The 19,415-nt window shown below is 40.2% G+C and overlaps 1 protein-coding gene across 2 annotated transcripts in view; it reads left to right on the top strand.

Moving 5' to 3' along the window:
- Window positions 1–3,133: 3,133 nt before the first annotated feature.
- The window catches only part of Sytl5 (synaptotagmin like 5), a 248,261-nt gene continuing 231,979 nt past the window's right edge, over window positions 3,134–19,415 (top strand). For both annotated transcript variants that reach the window (XM_028881414.2, XM_028881409.2), the window contains exon 1: window positions 3,134–3,592. The gene's annotated coding sequence lies outside the window, so the exon portion shown is untranslated. The remainder of the gene's footprint in view (window positions 3,593–19,415) is intronic.

Genomic DNA, 19,415 nt, shown 5'->3' with positions numbered 1-19,415 from the left:
CTCTGGCAGTTTCTTGCATTTTAATGTTCCCCTGAGCTAGTCTCTAGACACACCAGGCTGTGTGTCTGAACTGCTCCAGTCATCACCAGCTATATTAATTTGTAAATTTTGTTACTGCTTTGCTTATAAAGTCATATAAGTTTTGAGTGTTCTGCTGCAGCTCTATTTTTTCTTCTAAGCCTGCTTAGCTTTCATGTGCGCTTCTTGTGATTTTACTATGTAATAATAGATTGTTATGGTAGGGTATATCATTTCATATCACAAATATTCGCATATATGTAGTAGACATGTTGCATTTGTCCACATCATTTTGGACATCTTAACCTTTAAGAATTATGCCTATCTTATAGGGTGCCAGATACATAAAATCCTTCTCTACTTCTAGAAACACTGACAAATTAACAAATGGGGATGAAATCATGTTCATCATCTTAGAATAAACTACTTGCTTGCCCATTATCCAAGCTAGCCAAATCAAAACACACTACCTGACTGTCAAACATAGCCTGAGACAACCAGAACTAACATCTATCTGTCTATCATTACCCACAATAACCAATCAAAGTATAGTGCATGACTTTCTACCATGACCCAAGTTACAGTACCTGCCTATTCAGTGTGCCTTAAACTAGCAACCATAATATATGTGCTTCTTCATCATGACCCAAGCAAGCCAGTCACAGTACACTACTTGCCTGTCTTACATATCTCAAGCTAACCAATGGAAACATATTACCAAACTGACCAACCTAACCATAGCTAGTCAATCAGAGCATACTATTTGCCTGTCAGTTGATTGAAGCTAGCCAATCAGGAGTACTTTTAAGTTTTATTTTCTGCATGCAAATATTTTGTTGCCACATATATCTGTATAATACATGAGTGCCTGGTGCCCATGGAAATCAGAAGAAGGCATTCTATCCCCTGGAACTGGAGTTATGGATGATTGTGAACCACTACCATGTGGATGCTGGGAATTGAACCTGGGTCCTCTATAAGAAGTGCTCCTATCCAATGAGCCACCTCTCCAGCCCCCATAGTGGTATTCTTAATGGTCAGGACCTTGCCTTATTCATGTTGATATTCCTAGGACTAATCATAATGCCTAGGTCACAGAAGCTACATAGTAAATATGAATTAATGAATAGGTGATTCTAGTAATATTAATACATTTGTCTGATCATTGGATAAGAGGATATATTGTCTTGCATACATATATGCAACTTGTTGAAGAATGTAGTATTTTTGACAGGTACAGGTTTTTTATTGACGCTAGAAACAAAACAAAAAATAACAAAGCATTGCATGCTAGTCAGTTTTCTGTTATTGTAAAAAAAAAAATACCTGTGGTAATCGACTTATAAAGTGAAAAGGTTTATTTTGGCTTAGACTTTTAGAGGCTCTGTTCCATGATTGATTGGCACCATGGTAAGATAGTATACTATAAAGCAAAATTGTTCAGCTCATGGCTGAAAAGTAATTTAAAAAGAGAGAAGCAGGGTCTCAGTACCTTAATCTGATTACACATCCCTAATGGCTTTAAATCCTCTCACTAGGCCAAACCTTCTAGTAGCACCAGGAGCTAGGGATAAATCCTTCAACACATGAGCCTTTGGAGGACATCCAAGATCCAAACTATAGCAAATTCATTGGGATAAAAATGGAAAATAAGGCCAGAAGACAACATATGCAGTAGGGAAGCATTAGAAAGGAAAGGAAAGTGGGGAAAACACCAGTACTTTATGGAATTAAGGAGAAGAGCTAGAGAAATCGAGGGATGCCAGTATTCAGTAAAGTAGATATGGAAGAAAAGTCAAAGACTGTAAAAGATGAAAAATAGACAGAAGCAAGAGGCAGACATGGGAAGGAAGGACCTGGATGGTAACTTTGCTGAGTACAGCTTTGGTTTTTAACTGTATGTCAGGCCATCTGCAGGGTTATTGGGAAGTAGAAATGGAAAAAAAAAACCCTCCTAGCTTTCACGTATCCTGTTATGAGAGAAATCTCCGTTTATAATGGTGATGGGAAAGTGTGGGATGATGAGAAGGAATGTGTATTGGGGAAGATAGCCTACTGTTCTGAGTAGGCAGACTCTTCCTTGCTTTACCAGAGGTGTAGAAAATGTGGCAGCCTTACTGAGAAAGTGCTCTCTCCCTTCTTCCCATTCTTGTTTCGTTTCCTATGAACTCTGACTTCTCCCTCTTTCAAAGTTAAAGTCACTCATTTCTACATGCTCTTTGTCCCAGTATATAATTTTTTTAAATGAAAAGGTAGGCCAGATGTGGTGGTGCACACCTTTAATCCCAGCACTTGGGAGGCAGAGGCAGATGCAGGAATAGCTATGAGTTCTAGGCCAACCTAATCTACATTGGGAAGTTCAGGCCAGCCAAGGCTAAAAAAAAAAAAAAAAAAAAAAAAAAAAAAAAAAAAAAAAAGATGATGTACAATCCCCACCCCCTGAATTAACATTCACCCCTCAGTCTCCTGAGTGCTTGGATTGCAGACATGTGCTCCCTCCTCCGGTTTGGTCTCAGTTTTGGTATAATGCAGACAGGACTGTCATTTCATCACCCTTTCCCCAGCAGAACAAGAGACTGTTAACAAGGAAACTCCGCGTCCCAGGGTGGAATCTAGAGCCTTGTTTGATGGAGGCAATACCGATTGTTGAGCTCATTCCACACTAGGGCATCCTAACGGTGCGTGCCAAGGAAGCACCAGTCCCAAAGCCAGTTTGGGCAGAGCCTCTCTGCTCTTCTTACCGAGGGTCTAATGAAGAGGGTGTCCCTTGCTACATCATGAGTTCACCATTCCTCCAGACTAGTTTTCCAGGACCCTGTGGCACCTGCAAGGGGAGAATATCAAAAGGGGGTCTTAGGAGACAGGAGTAACTAGTGTGTGGCCAATGATGGGCAGTAGGGTACCTCAGGAATAGTTACTAGTGTAGAAGAGATGGTACCTTGGCCATATCCAGCTGAGAGGCCAGGTGAGGAGTGAATCCCTGGTAGATCCAGCAAGCTGGAGGAGCCAGCCACACCTTCCCTAGGCTGGATGGGTTCTGGTGCTACCACAAGGGGGAGATGAGGATGGGGTGGTGGACCTCTGTGAGGGTTTGGTTAGTGCTGAAGGTCTTGGCAATACCGAGCCCAGATGGCATGTGGAAGGTGTGTAGGGCTTGCATAGACAGCGGGAGGACAGCAGAGACCTGGAGAGGCTAGGGCCAAGAGATGAAGGAGCCTTGTGACAGGAGCGCGGATGTGTGCTGGGGTGGGCTGTGCCTGCCTGGATTGTGGCGCCGCCGCCTGGTGGAGCCTGGCACTGAGCCTGTGGGTAGGGGCGGCTGGAGACCGCCTCTCTGCGCGGTCCCTCTACCTGCTGGGGGCGGGGAGGAAGAAAGGCGGGCACCAAGCGATAGGGTGAGTCACTCCTCTCCCTAGGGTTAGGAGAGGGACTTCTCTCCCTTCCCGGGTCTGCGCTTTGGCTCCAGGCTCCGGGCTCCAGTTCCGCGACTCCCTCGGCTACTCTCCCGGGCGGCGCGACTCCTGCCTCCCTTCTGAGGCTGCTCCAGTCGCCTTTCTATATAGGTGAGGACTAGGTAAGTTCTCGCCATTTGATACCCTCTGTTAGGGTGCTGGCTGCGGGGGATGGGGGAGGGTCTTCCAGTCTGTGTCTCTGTCTTCTTCCCTTGCTTCCTTCCTCTGGTTCTTTCCATTGTAGACAGAAAGTTAGATTTTTTAAAACGCGTCAGAGAATATTAAATCTGTGCTTAGACTCCCAGCCAAACCAAACTCTGGAGCCATATTCTTAATCTCCCGGGTACCTTCAAATATCCTGATGCGACGTTTATGGGACAAGGTATGTTTGATTTGTTTCGTCTTTGCTTACTCAACCCCCCTCCCCTTTTTGTTCCTGGATAATTTTTAGAGGTGGGGACAGGAGAACTGTGCTGGGATCCTTTGCCGGGCGCTTTCTTCATTCAGCAAGGTGGCTGGGTGTTTCATGTAGCGTGAGTTGGGATCTTGGGAGAACCATTCTAACCCAGGACACAGCAGAGCTGGCAAAGAACTGCAGTTATTGCATACCTATAAAGTGACCACGGACAGAATCAAAATATTTTGGAGGCACAATCTGTGCCAATGTAACACCAATGTTGAGGGAATTCATTGAAAGACGCCATGGAATATTCTAGGAAAAAATTGGAGGTTATTGTTGTTTTTGTATTTTCTGTTTTCAGAGATGCTTCAAAGCCTATTATTTCCCTTGCAGGAAAATCAATGAGAACCTATTCTGAGTCTTAGAAGGATTTACCTGTACAAAGCTACATGCTAGTTTGTCCTCTATCAGTGTAGGGAGTGTCAAAACTCATTGCTTTCAGTAAAATCAATTTGGGGAGGGGGTGTTTCTCCTTTCACTACCATTAAGCAGCAAAATGTTTCTGTGACTATTAAATAGACACTAATTATTGCTGTCGTTTTGCATAGAAGTGCCAGGGAGAGGATGCTGAAATGCATGAATCTGTGGCTTATGCTGACAACTGGTTGTCAGTATTATTCAGTGTGATGTGATGTTAACAGGTGGTCTTAACTCATACCACAAAATGATTCTGTTCTAGACAACTTACCTGATGGTACAGTACCAAAAAGTACTCCTAAAATCCAGTATTGCCTTTTATCTTTTGGGGGAGAAATATAGGTGAAGGAATATTTTCTGGCAATTTATTTAGCCCCTGATCATAGATCACTGGTTTTGGAATTGTTCTGTGGATTGCAATCTGTGGCCATATAAACAAACCCCTCTTGTTCTTCTTGGAAGAAAATTAGTGAAACTTTAGATGGTTAGTCAGTCACAGGGAGTCATTGATAATCCTCCTTCAAGAACCTCCAGTAAGCTCTTAAAAATAAGTTATAGTTCTCACTTCCCTGATAACCTAGCTCTTTATGCCTCTATCATGAGTCTTATTCACATTTTTATCACTGGAACTTAGCAAAGTAGAGGTATGTTGGAAATATGAGTTCAGATTTCTCAAATTCTACATGGGCAAGTTTCCTCTTCACTCCTAGAATATAATAATATAATCCATGTAATTCAATGGTATCCATAAAGTATAGATCATCAGATTATACTATTTTGTAAATCAATAAGAATATGAATATATACAAGTGTGTGCATTTCACACACATACACATATTTATTTGAAAAGTGACTTTAGCAGTAGAGAAGTCTGACAGCAGGTGAACACAATGGGACAACAATGTCAATACCTTATCTTTAGGATTTCAAAATGGCTTCAACCGCTTCAGCTATAATGTCCCTATGCCTTATCCAAGGACAAGAAACCAAGGGTAGAAAGGGGAGAAGGTTTTCCTTTCAGAGGAACGAAAAATAGTTTTCCTCAAAGTTTCCTAACAAATGCTCCTTTTATCTCGTTGGCAGGAGCTGGGGCATATAAACTGCTCTTAGTGGCAAGAGTGGAAATAGCAAGACTTTTAGCTTCTGTAATGGGAGGCTTATTGGGAGGGGTGTTGTTGATGGCTTTGGAGAGCTAGCCAGAAGGTCTGCTTAGAATACTATGACAATGGAATTTGAAAAAAAAAAAAAAAAAAAAAAAAAAAAAAAAAAGAAAATACAATGGTTGAAGTTGTGATTGTGTCATTGGTTGGGCCAAGTAAAATAAAATATTACTCAAGGTAGCAAAATCACATTTGGAAAGGATTCCCCCTGCCCCAAATTGTATCCTATTTTAGTTATGTCTATGAAACCTTCATGTGTTGAACATTAATCCCAATCATGAGATTTTAAGAGGGTGGAAACTTAATCTGACTGTGATATTTATAAGTAAGATGTTTGGGAAGAGATTAGGATTGGATATGGTCATCAGGGTAGAGCTTTCATCACTGAATACTGGTGGCTTCATAAGAAGAGGGAGAAGGAGGCCAGAGAACGCTATGTGCATGCATTTTTTGTCAATTGCTTTGTGAAAACCTGCACTATCTTAGGACTCTGCCAGCAAGATCACCACCAGTGTTGGGTCTATGACCATCAAGGACCCTGAACTAAATAAACCACACACACACACACACACACACACACACACACACACACACACACGATCAAAAATGGATTAATACATTAACATTCAGAAAATATATTGTATATATTCATATTCACATATAAATCTTACATGACCTCCATTAATATGAAATATAAATCAGATCCTCCAGTTCTTGAAACACAGCAAACTTTTAATAATTAGTCCTTTGAGTAGATTGTTGGGTTTGAGAGCTACAGGGATAAGGAAAAAGTGGAAAAGCTTTAGCACTTAAACGCTGTTTAGAACTGTGGCACCAGAGCCCTGGTGTGAGGATTTATAGAATCCAAGTCTTTCATTTGGATCCTAGGAACCTTGAAGGCATCTTAATGGGAGGAACAATGAAAACCTAGCAAAAATAAGTGCTGACAACTTAGGTCAACAGATTTTCTTGAGGGGGGGGACTTCTCTATGCCTGTAGTGTGGAGGATGTCCTACCAAAGTGGGGGGCAATAACAAAATAAAAGGCAAAATAACTTAAACTGTTGATGTGTAAAGAGAACATTACCATCACAAACTTGCCAGCTGTCCTTAATGTATAGAAGGCCCACTTTTGGGAACGTAACAGCGGGAGACTGGACAGGCAAGGGTCAGAGACTGGAATTTTAGATTTTAGATTTTAGCGCTCTGAGTTTTGGAAGGTTTGCCTGATAAGCCTGGTGTAGATATCAACAACTTTCAAACATTGCGGCACAGTAACAATTCCCAGGGAGCTTTTTCAAACCCAGATTCATGGGTTAATCCTTACATCACTTATGGTGGAAACCTTGGGAATGGGAACCAAACATTATTAGTGTTTTTAAAAACGCCTTCTAAAATTGCCAGTACCTACTTGAGTTTGGAGACTCTAAATTTTCTGGAACTGCCACACTACATGCCACAAAGGAAATGTGACAAAGAAAATAAATTTGTTTTCCCTGAGTCCTGGAGATTAAAAGTCTAAGATCAAAGCACCAGCGGGGTTTCCTACTTGTGAAGCTGATGGCTTTGATTTGGACTCAGCTGCCCTCTTGCTGGTTAGTTTATAGCCTTTCCTTGGTGCAAATCTGTGCTGTGACATCCACTTTCCAAGGACATAAATCACAGTAGGTTTACTCTAATCACCTCATTTTCATGTGATCACATCTTTAAAGGTCCTGTTTTCCAAACAAAGGCATAGTCTCAGGTCCTGCCTGTTAGAACTTAAGCATAACAACACGAAGAAGGCCACAATTCAGCCCATAACAGAAAGTGGGGTACAGCATGGCAGTTCTTACATTTGAATATGCGCATGAGTTACCAAGACACTTTATTAAAATGCAGGGGCCACTTCTTAAGGTGAGGCATGAGAGTGCACAGTTCTTACACATTCCTGGTGACGTGATGTTGCTGCCTCTGTGTAGATCAGTGGCAATCAGACTTTAGCAGTCACCAAGCTCACCATGAAGAAATGGTTAGGAACAGGTTTCTGGTGTCTGATTTAGAATTTGTGATTCCATTAGTTTGGGGGAGAGCCCAAGAATTTGTGTTTCTAACAAGTTTCCAGATGACATCCATGTCACTTGTCTAGGGATGATGGTTTGCAAGCCATAGATCACTGACATTTTGATATTTTATGGTATTGGTGAGGTCAAGGTCACATTCCATATATCATGGTATGTGAAATTTATCTATGATACTATCTTAACACTGGACAGTATTGCATTTTATTTTGTCAAGATTACCTCCCCAGAGAGCAGAGGAAAATGTGAGAAAATGCTTCATTGGGATTTTTTACATGTCTTGTAGAAACAGAGGTAGGTGACTATGTGTAGCCTCACTTGTCTCTAGTCATGTTCTCCAACAAGAGAGCTAACTTGCAGCTTGCTATTTTTACCAGCTTGAAGATGATTGTGTAAGACTTCTCCTATGTGATTTAAAAAGGATTAACCACTCTAGAGAATGTATGTCTCTCAAAGGGGCAACGAGTTTTTTCTCAAAACACATTAACTTTAAATAATTTGTTATTTAGTCCCATTATCATTTCTACACGAGACCCATAGTGTACTATATCAAACAGCATCTCTTTCCCAAAATAACTGGAGATGAGAAAATCATGTTTCTTGTTCATTGAGAGTAAATTTATTTCTGTGGCTATTTTAATCACTTATAAAAGATGTGGCTAGCACTTTTATACTATCTTCACATGAATATAAACATATTTTCTACATATTTTCATTATTGTAAATGTTATGCTTCATATGCATTCATTTGTAATTCAATAAAACAAGATTACATTTTTAAAACATTAATTTTTATCATTTTAAATTATTTGGGGGAGGGAGAGTGGGTATGTGGGCATGTGCATGAGCACACAAGTAGCAGGAAAGGGCATCAGATCTCCTGGAGCTGGATATGAGCCACTCGATGTGTGTGCTGGGAACCATACTTGCGTCATCTGCAGGAGCAATATGCACTCTTAAATGCTGCCTCTCCACCCAACCCATTTACTCTGGAACTAGATACAAAGAATGGTTTTTGCTAAAATTTTTCGCTTGCACATTTTCCAAAGATGCCAGATGTGTAGAGCCTCTAGTTAGAATAAAGCTATTCGTTTAACTCCCAAAGAGCAAGTAATATCTTTTCCACATTCTATACGTGTTTTGAGTTTACCTTCCCAGATTTCCCAGTTTGCACTTTTTTTTTTTTTTTTTTTTTTTTTTTTTTTTTTTTTTTTTTTTTTTTTTTTTTTTGCCATCCGTTGGCTCTGTTCCCCCTGCACTGTCCAGGGGAAGAGGTTTTAGGTAGTATTCTAATAGAAGTATCTTATTTCCTGGATAAGACAAGCGCAGTTGGTAAGATGGATAGAATAGGCTGTGAGAGCCCAACAGCATTAAGCATTTGAACGGTACAGTGGATTCTGTTCCTCCTGATTTCATGCTCAACAATCACCCTGATGGCACATGTTCATTGCCTACAGAGAGAGGGTAACCTGTTCTGCTGACAGTTATGTTTTTCATTGTAAATTACTAAGCCAACACTCTGGCTTTAAACACTTATGAGTGTTTTGGGTATGAGTCAGCACCCAGCACCCTTAAGCCTGATAAATTCAGGGACACTGATAAGATCTGTTATCTGACAGATGGCTCCATGACAAGTCCTGATGTTGTTGACTCACTAAAGTGAATTAAAACCAGCCAACGTTTACGACTATTAAGCATTTTCTGCATACCAAGCAACAAGCAATTTTATTTACCTTATCTCATTTAGTCCTCATATTAACTCTGTGAGTTATTTGGTATGTTCATTTTATAATTTTAAGACAGACATATTTATTTAAAACATGCCCCAATGCTACTGTAATGAAATTTAATTTTTTCAATTATCATGAAAAATAACAATTCCCTTGTGACATTTTTATATATACTTAGTCTGAGTTGGTCCTCTCACCCCCACTTACCCCCTGCTCTCCCTCAATCATATTCCTCTCCCTATCCATACTTGCACACTTCTGCTCCCAGGATTCTCCTTTCCTCATCTCGTAACAGAAACGTTAAGCTGCCCTCCAATATTCGTCCTCACCTTCTCTCTTAGGAACTGAATCCCATTGTTCTTGCTGGTAGCAGCGTATCTAATGAAGAGTCTCTCATGCAGCATCTCTTACATCCAACTGTGAAACTATGACTGAATTTCACCAGTGAGAGAAAGCTATTCTCTGAGATACTTCTCCGAAGCCCAGGGGAAGGGAGTTGGCATGCTGGAGAGCATTGTCCTTCTCCCTGTTTCTTTCTGTTGCTGGTTTAGATTACAGGCAAGATAGTTGGTGCCATCTTAGACCATGGGGCAAGCTGCTGGATGTAATCTAGCTTTGAACTTCTTGGAACAGCTAGGTAAAGGGGGAACGTGGGCCTGTGTTGGTACCAGGGAACTTCTGTGACAGTTTTACTTTAGACATTTGTCTGTTACTGGAACTAACTCACCAGAGAAGCAAAACGAGAATGGTTATTTGGTAGGCATTGGGCAGTGTCTACACACTGTGCCAAAGGCCACTATTTTTACTGTAATAAATAGATGTGCTGGAGTTTCATTTCTGCCATTTACTGCCTCTGTCTGTCTACTACACACATCCTTACAGCCCAGCTTTTCAAAGTTTTCATACATGTGCATATAGTATGTTGATCATATTCCCCCTCATCTAGTGACCCTTCTCTTTCTTGCCCTGCCCCTTCCTATTAGTTCTCCTTGACAGTTTCAAGTTTATATTACATATTCATTATTCATGTGCCTGCACTCACACTAGCATATGCACGTACACAGAGGTCAAAGGTTAACTTTAAGGAGCTGTCTCTCCCTTTCACCATGCCGGGGCCTGGGAATTGAGCTCAGGCCATCAGGCTTGGCAGGAAGCATCTTTACTGGCTGAGCCATCTGACTGGCCCATGCTTGACAGTTTTACTTCTGGTTTTTTATTTTGTACATACACACATGATGTTCTGTGTCTATATAAATTTAAAATCCGACAATCAGTCCAGCTCTTAATCAAGCCTTCAGTCTAGTAACTAACTTCATGCTGTATATTCAGTCATAGTGAATACCCCACTTTCCATCCTAGATATTCATTGTTATTTCCACACAAATGCTTGTTGGAGTACCCTAGCACTCACCCACATGTGTTATATAATCTAAGATGGGCATTGGCGATGAACCCCCTATACTTCACCTATCCTTGACCAAATCATTCTCATTTGCATTTTAGTAGAGTTTGTTCCTCAGAAGTTCTCAGAGGGTCTAAGTAGGATTAAAATCAAGTTTTCTACAGTAGTGGATAACTTAGAAATATATTCCTATATTAGTTTTCTTTTTCTTTTCCCCCACATGTATACTTCTATTCACTGGAAACTCGGCCCCAAACAAATTTACCTGTGTACAAACCTTTGTTTCAGGCTCTGCTCTTAAATAAGTTTCCTAAACTTATTTAAGACATCATCTAAGCCTTGAATTAAACTGTACTGATGGCACTTTTAGATTCTTGTGGCTTTTGATTGATGAAGAACATAGTATATTTGGTGTGAAAATGTGATAACACATGATGGAATCTGATAACAAAAATGCGCACATGGATGTGGATCTGCAGGAGCTCATATATCTTGTTTTGTCTGAGTACAATTTGGGATTATTTTGGAAAAGCAAATTCTGTTGCTCCTATAGTTTGAGTATGATTTGTGTGTGTTTTCTAAGGATTTGTGAGCTGGAAGCTTGGTTTGCATGATCTTAAGGAGTGTTGGAATCTATAAGAGCTCAAGAGGGAGGACCTAGTGGAAGATGATTAAGCTGTGGATTAATGTAGTTTTCCATGGGATAAGGTTAGTTATCATGAGAGTAAATTCTTATAAAGTTGGGTCACTCTATGCACTTGCCCTATGTGGAATGTAGTCTGTTGCCTTTCTATCTCTCCATGTTGTGGTGCAGCCCAGGAGACTCCATCAGAGGCTAAACAGATAGGTTACCCAATCTTGAGCTTTCAGCCTCCCCAACTCTGAGCTGGATAAAACACTTTTCTTTATAAAGTCCCAGCCTCAAATATTGTGTTATATCAGCAGAAAACAAACTAATTCAGACATTATCTTGGTAAGCTGAATCTACCAACTCTATGACTCAGTATTTTTATTCCTACTTAATCTCTAGAGAAATTCTGAATGTGAGTCAGTGTTTGATTTTTTTTTTGTCAGCTGAATACAAGCTAGAGTTATCTAGGAAGAGAAACATCAAGTGAGAAAAAGGCCTCCATCAGATTGCCTGCAGGCTAGTCTGTGGGACATGACAGATGTGGGAGAGAAAGAGCTCAGCCAAGCAAGGCAGGAGAAGCAAGCTAGTAAGTAGGTTCCTCCTTAGCTTCTGCTTCAGTTCCCACCTCCAGCTTCCTGCCTTGAGTCCCCAACCTGCTTCCCTGAGTGATGGACTATAAAGTGTAATCCAAAATAAACCCTTCCCTTCCCCAAGTTGTTTTTTGTCAGGGTGTTTACCACAGGCATAGAAGCCTAACTAAGACAACTGTACCTCTAGAAATAATGTGCACCACAACATGATTCATAAAAAAAAAATTCTAGAATAACATAGTCATCCATTGATAGGAAAATGGTAAGTATAATATTTGTTTTTAGAGTAAATGAATTAACTCTTGCTATATGGAAGAATACAGACTCATAAATAAAATATAAATATAAATCCTTAGGGATTTTACACATACAAGATATATATATATATATTATATTATATATGCACACATACACATATATGTGTGTATGTGTGTGTATGTATGTATGTATGTATGTATGTATGTATGTATGTATGTATCTCAGAACCTAGGCCAGTACTGGGGAGACAGATGGGATTGGTAGTAGATGCACTAGCATTAGCAATGTTGTAGGTACTGATTTGGGTAATAGATTCATAAAGATTCATTTATTAAAATCTATAACTTAGTCAAATATGACAGATACTTTTGCATTTCCCATCTATTATATACATACATGTTGTTAGACTAGCAAAGGCAGCCTCAGTGAAAGCTTCTGCTAGTCCTCACTCCAGCGGCTCTTAGAGCTCTCCATTATGTAATAGATTTTCTCCCTTTGTATTTCCTAATACCTTTTAGCCAACACGAATGGAAGGCAATATGATTTAGTTTTCCTTACCATTATCAAGAGTCACATCCTCTTGTACAAGTGGGAAAGAGCAGTTCATTGTGTCCTCTCTGACTGTGTCCACTTACGTCTGTTTGCTGTGCCCAGTGCTCTCTGATGTCACCAGCACAGCTGCCACCCCACTGCTAGTCTCGGCACAACATCCATAATGCTGTACTTTTCATTCTTTTGAGGACATGTGTTTGTGGTGTGTGTGTGTGTGTGTGTGTGTGTGTGTGTGTGTGTGTGTGTACTTACAGAGGCTAAAGATCAACCGCAAGTGTTATTCATTTTGTATCATTTTTATCATTTAAAACAATTTTTAAATTTAAATATATTTTGATCATATTCTTCCCCTTCCCCAACTCCTTCGAGATCCTCTCCCCTCCCTACCCACCCAACTTTAAGTTGTTTCTCAAAAGACAAACAAAAACCTAATACAATAACAAAACCCCCAAACCAAGAAAACAGAATAAAATCACAGCCTCTTCAAAAATAAAACAAAAATAAAAACACAAAACAGTAACTAAATAAAAGTACGTACAAAAAACTGTGGAGTCCATTATATGCTGGTCAACTATTCCTGAACATGAGACCTGTCCTGAAGTAGTTGATATATCTAGTGTCACTCTATTGAAGAAAACTGATTTTCCCAATGTCAGCAGGTATAAATGACAGTTCAGTTAACCTTTACCCTAGTGACTAGGTTTCCGTTCATTCATTCATTTTTTAAAAACATAACAAAATAAAATATAATAGGATAAAACAAAAATGATCACATCAAAAGTTGGACAAAATGAACAGAAGGTAAAGAGCCCAAGAGAAGGCACAAGAATCAGAGACCTACTCATTCACATACTTAGTAGTCCCATAAAAACACTAAACTGGAAGCCATGATATATATATATCCTAGTACTGACCCGTGCAGGCCCTGTGCATGCTGCTTCAGTCTCTGTGAGTTCATATGACCTTTGCTTATGTTGATTTAGAAGGCCTTGTTCTCCTGGTGTCCTCCATCCCCTCTGGTTCTTACACTCTTTCTGCCTCCTCTTCCACTGGGTTCCCTGAGCTCTGAGGGAATGGATCTGATGGAGACATCCCATTTAGGGCTGAGTGTTCTAAGGTTTCTCATTCTTTGCATAATATCTGGCTGTGGGTCTCTGTATGTGTTCCCCTCTTCTGCAGGAGGAAGCTTTTCTGATGATGGCTGAACAAGGTACTGATCTGTGAGTATAGCAGAATGTCATTAGGAGTCATTTTATCACTACATCTTTTTTCTTTCCTTAGACCAGTATTATTTGGTTTTCCCCTAGGTCCATGGGCTACCTAGTCTCAAGTTCTTCGTCACCCAAGTAGTGTCGGGTATGGGTTCCCTCTTGTGAAGTGGGACTTAAGCTAAATCCATTGTTGGTTTGTTCCTCTTGAAAGCTTTGTGCCACCATTCCTCTAGCATATCTTATAGACAGGAGACCATTGTTGACGTAGGGTTTGTGGTTGACTTGGTGTTTGTTTCTTTTTTTGAGAGATTGCAGAGTACCTTCCTGTCCTAAAGACCCTGGAACATACAGGTCAAGACTCTATGTAGGCACTGGCTTGGCATCTGCGTCTTCAATGAGTTGTGTGGGAATTGTCTTCAGCAATGGGGACTTTCTGTCTGTTTTTGGAGAGAAGCTTGGTTATCAATGATTTCTCAGTGAATATCCACATATAAGCAAATACATACAACATTTGTCTTTCTGAGTTTGAGATACCTCATTCAGAATGATTTTTTTTTTCAGTTCCATCTATTTACCTCCAAATTTCATGATGCCATTTCTTTTTAATGCCTGAGTAATACTCAATTGTGTAAATGTATCACATATTTTTTTAATTCAGTCTTCTGTTGAGGGACATTTAGGTTGTTTCTAATTTCTGGCTGTTGTGAATACAACAGCAATGATCATGGTTGAGCAACTGTCTCTGTGGTAGGATGAAGTGTCCTTTGGGTGTATACCCAAGAGTGATATAGATGGATCTTGAAGTAGATTGATTCCCATCTTACCAAGGAACTGCCACACTGATTTCCATAGTGGCTGTATATGATTGAACTCCCACCAGCAATGGAAGAGTGTCCCCTTACTCCACATCCTCACTAGCATGAGCTGTCACTTGTTTTGTTGATCTTAGCCATGCTGACAGGTGTAAGATGAAATCTCAAAGTAGTTTTTATTTGCAGTTCCTTCATGACAGGGATGTTGGACATTTCTTTAAGTGTTTTTCAGCCATCTGAGTTTCCTCTGTTGAGAATTCTCTGTTTAGATCTGTACCCCATTTTAACTGGGTTATTTATTTTCTTGATATCTAGTTTTTTGAGTTCTTTATACATTTTGGATATTAGCCCTCTATCAGATGTGTAGTTGGTAAGAATATTTTTCCATTCTGTAGACTGTTACTTTGTCTGAATGATGGTATTCTTTGCTATGGAGAATCTTCCAGGTTCATCAGGTCCCATTTATTAGTTGTTGATCTTAGTGCCTGTGCTAATGGTGTACTGTTTAGAAAGTATTTTCCTGTGTCAGTGAATTCAAGGCTATTCCCCATTTACTCTTTTATCAGGTTCAGTGTATCTATTTTATGTTGGTGTTTTTGATCCATTTGGACTTGAGTTTTGTGCTGGGTGATAAGTATGGATTTATTTGCATTCTTTGACATGCTGATATCCAGTTTGACCAGCACCATTTGTTGAAGATGCTGTCTTTTTTCTGGTGTGTATTTCTGGCTTCTTTATCAAAAATCAAGTGTACACAGGTGTGTGGATTTATGTTTGGGTATTCAGTTCAATTTCATTGATTAGCATATCTGTTTGTATGACAATATCATGTGGTTTTTATTACTATAGCTCTGTAGTAGATTGGGAATGGTGAGACCTCCAGCAGTTCTTTTATTGTTTTAGCTATCCTGGGTTTTTCTTTTTTTTTTTTTTTTCATGTGAAGTTGAGAACTTTCCTTTCAAGATCTGTGAAGAATTGTGTTAGAATTTTGATGGGGATTGCACTGAATCTGTAGATTGCTTTTGGTAAGATGGCCATTTTTGCTATATTAATCCTAGTGGCCCATTAGCATGGGAGATCATTCCATCTTCTGGTTTCTTCAATTTCTTTCTTCAAAGATTTGAAGTTTTTAATCATATAAGTCTTTCACTTGCTTAGTTAGAGTCACCCCAGGATGGGTTATATTATTTGAGGTTATTTTGAAAGGTATTGTTTCTTGATTTTTTCTTAGTCTATTGGTCATTTGTATATAGGAGGACTACTGATTTTTTGTGAGTTAATTTTGTATCCAGCTACTCTGCTGAAAGTGTTTATCAGCTATAGGCATTCCCTGGTAGAGTTTTTCAGGCCACTTAATGTGTACTATCATGTCATCTGAAAATAAAAGTACTTTGACATCTTCCTTTCTAATTTGTATATCCTTCACTTGCGTTACTGCTCTAGCTAAGACTTCAAGTACTATATTGTACCAGGCTTTTTCTTTTGGGCCATCAGCCAGCTCCCAAACCTGACACAGAGACTTATTATTAGTTTTGAATGCTTGGCTTAGCTTGGGCTTGTTTCTTGCTAGCTCTCATAACTTACCCTGTTTCTCTTAATTTACGTTTTGCCTCAGGGCTTTTTGCCTTTTTTCTTTCCTTCTGTAGATCTTACTTTCACTGCTTCTCGTATCTGGCTGGTGGGCTGCCCTGGTGTCTCTCTCATTCTTTTTTTCTTCTCTTTCTTCTCCTGAGCCTAGATTCCTCCTCCTATTTATTCTCTCTGCCTGCCAGCTCCACCTATCTCTCTGCTGCCTAGCTAATGGCTATTCAGTTTTTTATTAGACCAGACAGGTGCCTTGGGCAGGCAAGGTGAAACAGATGCAACACATTTTAACATAATTAAAAACACATCCTTAAATTATTAAACAAATGCAGCATAAACAAATGTAACACATTTTTGCCTGGTTAAAATAGTATTCCACTGAAAGGACTAAGTAGATGCCATAACAGGCTGCTCAGTCTTCTCTCAGAGATCAGGCCTCAATTGCAGTTTCCTGAGACTTAAGCAGCAGTTTCTGGGAGGGCCATGAAAAAAAGACATAGTCCTTGCAGTAATCCCTTTCTGCATGTACTCTGACCGCTCAAGGTTCAGCCAGTTGTTTACTATCTGGGACCCCTCACCAACTTAGAGCTACATGCATGAATGAAGGACACGGCCTAGACCACTGAGTCAGCCCCCACAGTAACATGTGTGAGGCCAGCCAGCCTCCATGGCAGCTCAAGGACAAAGCCTGGAACTTGTCAGGCCTGCCTCCAAATGATAACTGTAACCCCAACCAGTAAATTCAAAGGTTACACAGCCTCACCCAGTCATATGACACAAAGGCTTGAACCACCCTGCTTGTGGTTTTTCCCTTTAAAAACCCCTTATCCTGAGAGCTCAGGGTAGTCCTCCTCCACCACACACTGTGACACGGACCAAGCCGGGGCTTGCTTGTCATCAATAAACCCCTGTGTGTTTTGCATCGGATATCGACTCTGTGGTGGTCTTGCTCGGGGGACTTGTGACATGGGCACAACACTACAACATTATATTGAATAGGTATGGAGAGAGTAGACAGCCTTGTTTTGTTTCTGATTTTAGTGGAATTGCCTTGAGTTTCTCTCCCTTTAAGTTGATGTTTGGCTATGGGCTTGCTGTAAACTACCTTTATTGTGTTTAAGCATGTCCCTTGTATCCCTAATCTCCCCAGGACTTTTATCATGAAGGGTGTTGGATTTTATCAAAGGTCTTTTCAGTATCTAATGAGACGAACCTGTGGGTTTTGTCTTTCAGTTTGTTTATATGGTGGATTACAGGTGTCGTTCTTTAGGAGCCTCCAACTTGTTTTTTGAGATATGATTTCACTAGGACCTGGGGCACACTGAATAGGTTAGTTTTTCAGTGAGACCCAGAGATCTGCCTGCCTCTTTTTTCTTTACTAATCTTTGCCTGTCTCTGCCTCCCTAGTACTGGACTTAGAAACCTATTTGCCACCACATGGGTGCTGTGGATCAAGTATTTTACCAACTGAGCCATCTCTCACAGGCTCTCTAAGATTTAGCTAAACATCCTTAGATGGAATTTCACTTTAAGCATAGCCAAGGGAATTACAGCAAAGGAGACAATTATAAAGTGAATACCAAATGTTATCTAAGCCATATGCCACAGAGTGGAACTTCACTCAGTGAAAGGTAGAGACGGTATGGGTGCATTCCAGGCCCCAGTCAGACCTCACATGGCTTCTCAGGAACTTTACACTCCACCCCTTTACAAGTTGGTCTCCATACTTCTCTCTGGACTTCCTGCCTCCTACTTTGATGTGTTGGATTTACTCTTGAATTAATCAGTCTCCTGGCACAACTCTGTTTCCTACTGAGAAGCATCTATTGCAGAATAACTCTCTGCTGGCTCCCACACAGCAGCACACAATAGGGTTTTGACGTCCCATGGCTTGTCTTCTTCAAGGCTTTTCAGCTGGGATGAGTGGTAGTGAGCGGAACATATCCATTAACACTTTTGCTCTCAGAGATAGTACAATCTTCTTCCTAATAAAAGAGAAGTAGTTGCTTATTTGTGTATTTATTTAATGTGCATGTGTGTATGTGCACCATGTACATGCCTGGTGCTTATGAAGTCCAGAAGAAGGCATCCATTCCCTTTGAGCTGGAATTACAGACAGTTGTAAATCACCATGTGGGTGGTGGGACTTGAACCTGGGTCCTCTATAGCAACCAAGATGGCTCTTAACCACTGAGCCATCTCTCCAGCCCTCAAGATATCACGATTTTAAAGCATGAGAGAAAGAACAGAGATCAGCTGGGATTTGTCTCATGTTTTTCATATGATAGAATGGGGCTGTGTGTTTTGGAGAGGAAGATCCCAGAGGTTAAATGCCCTTGTAACTCCCCATATCAAGGGTATATACTGTTAGCGTTATCGATCACTTCATGTTTATCTTGGCCACTGTCTAGCTGAGGTAATGTTTGTCAGGTTTCACTAGCTTAAAGTGATCTCTGCCTCCGCCTCCCCACTGAAACCCAAGGTGCTAGGCCGAGGCCCCACTAAAGGAATTAGGAGCTGTGTTTCACTGCCTTGAAGGTAAATTATCAAAATAACTTATTTGAAATTCTGCCCTGGAGATTTGTCACCGTACTCTAATTTACTTACTTATTCATTCAATCAAGCATTTGTTTATGCCAGTAAGGCTTCATGGTAATGAATTTTAATCAAATAATCTAATAATCCAATTTTATGTTTGACCAATGACATGAATTTCTGTGTCTATGGCTCTGGTTCCTAAGCACCCAAAAAAAACGTGATATCGGTGGGTACATGTGGAATCTGTTCATTATAGTCTATTTGTAAATACTTTATGGTTTTGTATAACTTTTCTCCAGATGAGTAAATCTCAATCGGTGTCATAGTAAATTCAACTATAAAAGGCATAGTAAAGAAAAATCATCAATAAAAGAGCACATAGTGAAAATTAGGACGACTGCCATTTTCATGCCTTTGTATTCCTTTCCAGGGGAACTCCTATCACTGCTGTTTAAAATATTTATTTGTATCTACATGTGTGGTTCTGAGTTAAGTATGAGGCTACATATGTGCAGAGACTAGAAGAGGAGGTTGGATCCC

This window comes from Peromyscus leucopus, chromosome X (genome assembly GCF_004664715.2).
Source record: "Peromyscus leucopus breed LL Stock chromosome X, UCI_PerLeu_2.1, whole genome shotgun sequence".
In the NCBI taxonomy this organism is placed as follows: Eukaryota; Metazoa; Chordata; class Mammalia; order Rodentia; family Cricetidae; genus Peromyscus; species Peromyscus leucopus.
The sequence above is the reverse complement of the archived record's forward strand: the minus strand, read 5'-3'. Positions and strand labels throughout refer to the sequence as shown.